Raw genomic sequence first — 6,000 nt, forward strand, 5'->3', positions numbered from 1 at the left:
GACTTGAAGTATACCAGTTTAGTATACTAAAAGTACAATTGCAGGGTATTTTATTAAGTACATAAATGTATTTGTAGTGTACTTAGCATGAAATAATTGAATTTCAAATCCATATATTTATTGTTCACAAGTGTTTACAGTAATGAATATGACTGTTCATCCTTCTACTGGTGTTAAAACTAACCTCCAGCTTTACAAATGAGGCTAATGTGTGAAGCACACGCAAACTATGCTCTTGCATTAACAACAACATTTTGAATTGCTGGAAACAGTTGTTCAAAATATTTTGGGAATACTGGAAAAGTGTTTGAATTTCATTTTCAAAAAGGTGAATGAACCCTGGAAAAATAATAATAATAATAATAATTTAGCTCAAAATGTAGGTCCTGTTTTTCAGCTCTAATTTGCTAAAGGACACTATAAGGCATGAGGATATGAAGATATTATAGACAGTAGCATCATGTTTTCCTGTAGTGCTACTTTGAAATGATGAGTGTTGTGAAAAGCACTATTCAGATATTCAGATGTGACTTTTAGACACAGCATCACACTAAAGCAAAGGTTTGAAGTGATCTCTGTCACACAATACTAATAAAATAACCCCAGAATGTCACATCCTTGTAGTTCAGTGTGCTTTGAGTAGACAGGTATAGTTTGTGGCTGCAGTTATAGCGACTCAGTCAGCAGGACTGATGTAATGGATTTAGTTTTGAATTCTTTTTTGTGTTCGTTTGACAGATGTGTTGAAATCTTGTTCTGTCTGCAGGGAATCTGTTTCAGACCAGATGTGTGAGCTGCGGAGCTGTGGAGGTCAATCACGAGAGCCTCATCTGTCCATCACTGGAGGGTAAAGGTTAGGTGACGCTCATCTGTACCCAGAAATCAAGTGAAATAAAGCAATAAGATGCTGGACGGTTTGTCACAGACTCAGAGTGATGAAGCATCATCAGCATGATGACTGTTTCTCTACATCGCTTTTAGCATAACTCCGGGTCGTCGACACCAAACTTCGTTGCAATTTCTTTCTAGGAATTAAATGCTTTCTCTGAATCTTTAAAGTCTCTCCACGAGCGATCATACAGGTGCGGATATATCTGTGCCGACACTATTCAGGAGATGTTGTTCTCTTGCCTGACCTCCGTTGAATGAGATACGAACCGGGGGGAAAAAATCACATGTCCAAGAAGTTGGAGTTTCAGAACACACCCACCGACTGCGTAGCCATCACTGACCAATGATAGCTCAAAGGTGTTTAGGAGCCAAACAAACTCCCCCAGAAAGTTTGCTTTGGTCAGCTGTTTCTAACTGCCGTGACAAACTCAAAATGAACTTTGTTTCGGCCTGATTTTGTTTGAAATGACGCCATATCAGTTCGTCCTTTGATTTCGTTTGAAGTATATCGGGCCCTAAATGCCCAGCGATCACAAACCACAGCTGTTTATTACACAAATTCAACACCAACATGTGATTGATTTTGTGCTGTGATACGAGAGACATGAAACTAGCGAACACTGAAACAGAGGTGTACTCTATTGCACTGAATGTGTACTTCATTGTAGTGTACTTCAAATCTTAAAAGTGTTTTTAAAAACTGTACTTGCAGATAATATAATATTAATGAAATGAAGGGCCACTTAAGTGACTTAAAGTGAGACACTTCCATTGTAGCACATTGTACCACATAAGGGGTGATTTAGGTATATGGTTGGTGATTAACACTACTGTATTGTTGATCGTTTAATCTATTATAAACTGAGCGTCTCCCCTATATTGTTTTGTACTCTCCACGTCATAATACACAGAGTGTTACACCATGACTGGGTTTCTTAAGGTGTAGTTCACCCAAAAATTAACATTAAAATGGTGACAGAATTTTTATTTTTGGGTGAACTTTTAAAAAGTGGACTTTGTAATAATATCAAAGTTCATCATTAAATCATTTACTTTAAATCATTGTTTTTAAATGTTTTATTGTGGTAATACTGTATATATTAGTTGATATAATACTTACAGTAACATATTTTAAATGAACTAAACTGCAACTTCTTTATAAATGTGTAATAATAAAATATATTTAAATACATCATTAAGAAATAGGGATGTGATGAGATCCGATGTGTCCCATGAGATCCGGCTGGTCTCACGAGAACGTGACGATATCCTCACAGAACAATTTACAGTTTATATTAGATATTAGAGATATTAGATAAATCAAACACACACGCAATCTTATTCCTGAAAGACAACGATTCAGCTATGTCTATTACGACTGTTTCACGTCGTGAGTGTCAGTGGACCGCGAGAAGCACGTTTTGTCGCTGTCCATGTTAATGAATCATTCATGCTGCTGCTGATCCACAAAGAGCAACACAAAATGTAGTTTCAACCACACCTCATTATTTCTGTGTTACAGACATTAAATTAACATAAGTACTGGGATAAAGGTTTATAGTTTGAGTATAAACACTTACTCTCTACAGTAGCATTCAAAACGAAAGTATCTTAACACGTGTGTGTGTTGTAACGCTTATACTTTTCCTCCAGGAGGAATTTTGTTCAAATTAATATATATTTATAAAGTCTTAAGCAATGAACATTTTGTCAAAACCAAACGTAAATTATGTTATTTTGTTTAGTTTTCCAATCTTTTTTCTTCAGAATTGTAAGATAATTGTGATCTCCAATTTTTATATAAAAAAACATGATTCTCAATTTATCCAGAATCATGCAGCTCTAGTTTACATGTTTTTTATTGCTGCATATAACAGGTATATTATATTATATAGATATATAATAGAAGTTTAATTTCATAAAGCACAAGTTGATTTCAAAATGCTCCTACATTTTTTGCATTTTGTGTTTTTCAGTTGAATAAAAGACTACTTTTCCCTACATATTTCATCTTTGAGGATTTCTTTAAAAAAAGTCTAAAACTCTCGTCTCGTCTCGTCTCGTTCTCGTAAACCCAGTCTCGTGTCTCGTCTCGTCTCATGGGATAAGTGTCTCATCACACCCCTATTAAGAAATCATTATTATATTTTAATTGATCATAAATACTTGTCAGTACATGCAGAAATACTTTAACCATATTTCAAAGACAATAAAAGTGATTATGAAATTACATGTAAAGATGTACTTAAGTGCTTCAAAAACACTCTAAAATTCAGATAATAGCACAATATAAATGTCAACTACATTTATATTAAATGCATAATAACACTATTTTTATAGTAATGTACTGTTGCTAAAAATAGTAACAAGTAAACTTTGAAAAGGTCAGATATGGACTGAGACAGTGATCAGTTATTAGACAGAATGACACCAGCGATCAATTACACACACACACACACACACACACACACACTCTCAGACACTCACACACTCAGACACACACACACTCAGACACACACACACACACACACACACACACACACACACACACACACACACACACACACACACACACACACACACACACACACACACACGCGCACACACACATACTCTCTCAAACACACACACACACACACACACACACAGTCACACACTCTCTCTCTCTCTCTCTCTCTCTCTCTCTCACACACACACACACACACACTCACTCTCTCTCTCTCACACACACACACACACACACACTCTCACACACCTACACACCTACACACACGCGCACACACACATACTCTCTCTCACACACACACACACACACACACACACACACACACTCTCTCTCTCTCTCTCTCTCTCTCTCTTTCTTACACACACACACACACACACACACACACACACACACTCTCTCTCTTTCACACACACACACACACACACACTCACACATACACACACACGCGCACACACACACACACTCTCTCTCTCTCTCTCTCTCTCTCTCTCTCTTTCACACACACACACACACACTCTCACACACCTACACACCTACACACACGCGCACACACACATACTCTCTCTCACACACACACACACACACACTCACTCTCTCTCTCTCTCTCTCACACACACACACACACACACACACTCACTCTCTCTCTTTCACACACACACACACACACACTATCTCTCTCTCTCTCTCTCTCTCTCTCTCTCTCTCACACACACACACACACACACACTCACTCTCTCTCACACACTCTCTCTCTCTCTCTCTCTCTCTCTCTCACACACACACTCACCTCACACACACACACACACACACACACACACACACACTCACTCTCTCTCACACACTCTCTCTCTGTCTCTCTCTCTCTCTGTGCGCATGTGCCGGGTGAGTGGGCGGAGCGATTGTGAGCGAGCGTTTGGCTGCTGTGTGAGGTACGAGTGGTATATAATTCTCTATCTTTTTCTTTTTTTTTCTTGTTTGGTTTTTGGTCAGTTGTTTATTTGTTTCTATTTTTTAGAATTCATTTGTGAAGGAGGGAAGTGAGTGTTGTGTCGGATGGGGTGTCGGCTCCCACGTGTTGGGAGCATGGCCACCCCAGGCAGCGGCGGGAGTTTCAATTCTCTGACAAGGCGTCATGGTGTAAAAATAGATTCAGTCGCTGGTGTGGAGGAATGCAGTTTAGCGGTGGGTGAAGCGGTCGGACCAATGCAGTTTAGCGGTGGGACCAAGTCTCCTCTCTTGAAACATGTAGTGTCTTTCAGGCGTTATGTTTAAATGATCCTGCAAGATAACATTGATGAACTGGATTTGTCCTTAAGTTTTCGACATGAGGAATTTAATTACGTAATTTTTGCCACCACAAACAACATGAAGTGTTTTAATTGCGGCATTATGGGCCATATGGTCAGTGCATGTCCAGGTAGACAGGATAAGTCAAATGAGAAACCTTTAAAGGACGGGAACATTGTAAATGAAAATGTAAATCGGAATGTCGCTGTGATAGTCGCAGACGGTGAGGTGCCTGGACCGAGTTCAGTGCAGACAGCGGCTGTTACAGTAACGGTGGACGAGGAGCGGGCAGATAGTTCTGAGGAAGATGAAGGGATGATGGTTACTGTGGGTGAAGATAATGAGGTGGAGAATACAGACTGTGTTGTGGACACGGTAGACAAACCTCCTGTTAATTTTGAAAGTGTGATGGAGACTGAGTTAAATTGTGCTTTTAAAACGCCACTGAAGCGAAGGCTAGAACAGCGTCCTTCAAATCAGCAAGCAAAAAAAGGGTTGGTTTGCGATTTAAGTCAAACGGACACAGGAAGTGAAAGTGATTTCTCAGAATGTAGTGTGGAGTGCAGTATTCCGCTAAGTGGTTTTTCCAATAAGAGTTATAGTTCAGATGACATTAAATATTTTTTGAAAGCAACCAAGAATGCGAGAAAAGTTCGTATTGAAGAGCATTTTCCTGATGTGCTGCAGTTCATTGATAAAGCAAAAATATATAGGAGTGAAGGGTGTTTTAGCAATCAAGAAATATATCGTCTGAAGAAAATACTTGCCAAGCTTAATGCCCAACCAGAGTCCAATAGTTGCAATGAAAAATGAAAAGCACATTTATGGGGGTTTGTGTTTGTTGAGTCTAATTTGCTTTTTCCTTTCCTCATTTATGGGAGAAATATGTATTGCTTCTCTGACAAATTTTTCATAATATTTCCTTTATTAGGGATATTTTAGACATAGGTAAAAACCTAAAACTGGACTTTGGCCTCGTGTCTATCGACCAAGAAAAAGCGTTTGACAGAGTGTTACACTTGTACTTATGGAATGTTTTAATAGCTTTTGGTTTTAGCAATGATTTTATTTCTTTGATAAAAGTGTTGTACAATGATGTTGAAAGTATTTTAAAAATTAATGGAAATTTGTGTGCCCCTTTTGAAGTGTTGAGAGGTATCAGACAAGGCTGTGCTTTGTCTGGAATGCTGTATACTTTGGCTATAGAGCCCCTCTTAAATAAATTAAGAGCGCGAGTCTCTGGAGTACATGTCCCATGTTGTAAAAATGTTTTTAAGTTATTGGCATATGCTGATGACGTTGTTATTTTAATTAAT

The sequence above is a fragment of the Cyprinus carpio genome, chromosome B2 (assembly GCF_018340385.1).
Source record: "Cyprinus carpio isolate SPL01 chromosome B2, ASM1834038v1, whole genome shotgun sequence".
In the NCBI taxonomy this organism is placed as follows: Eukaryota; Metazoa; Chordata; class Actinopteri; order Cypriniformes; family Cyprinidae; genus Cyprinus; species Cyprinus carpio.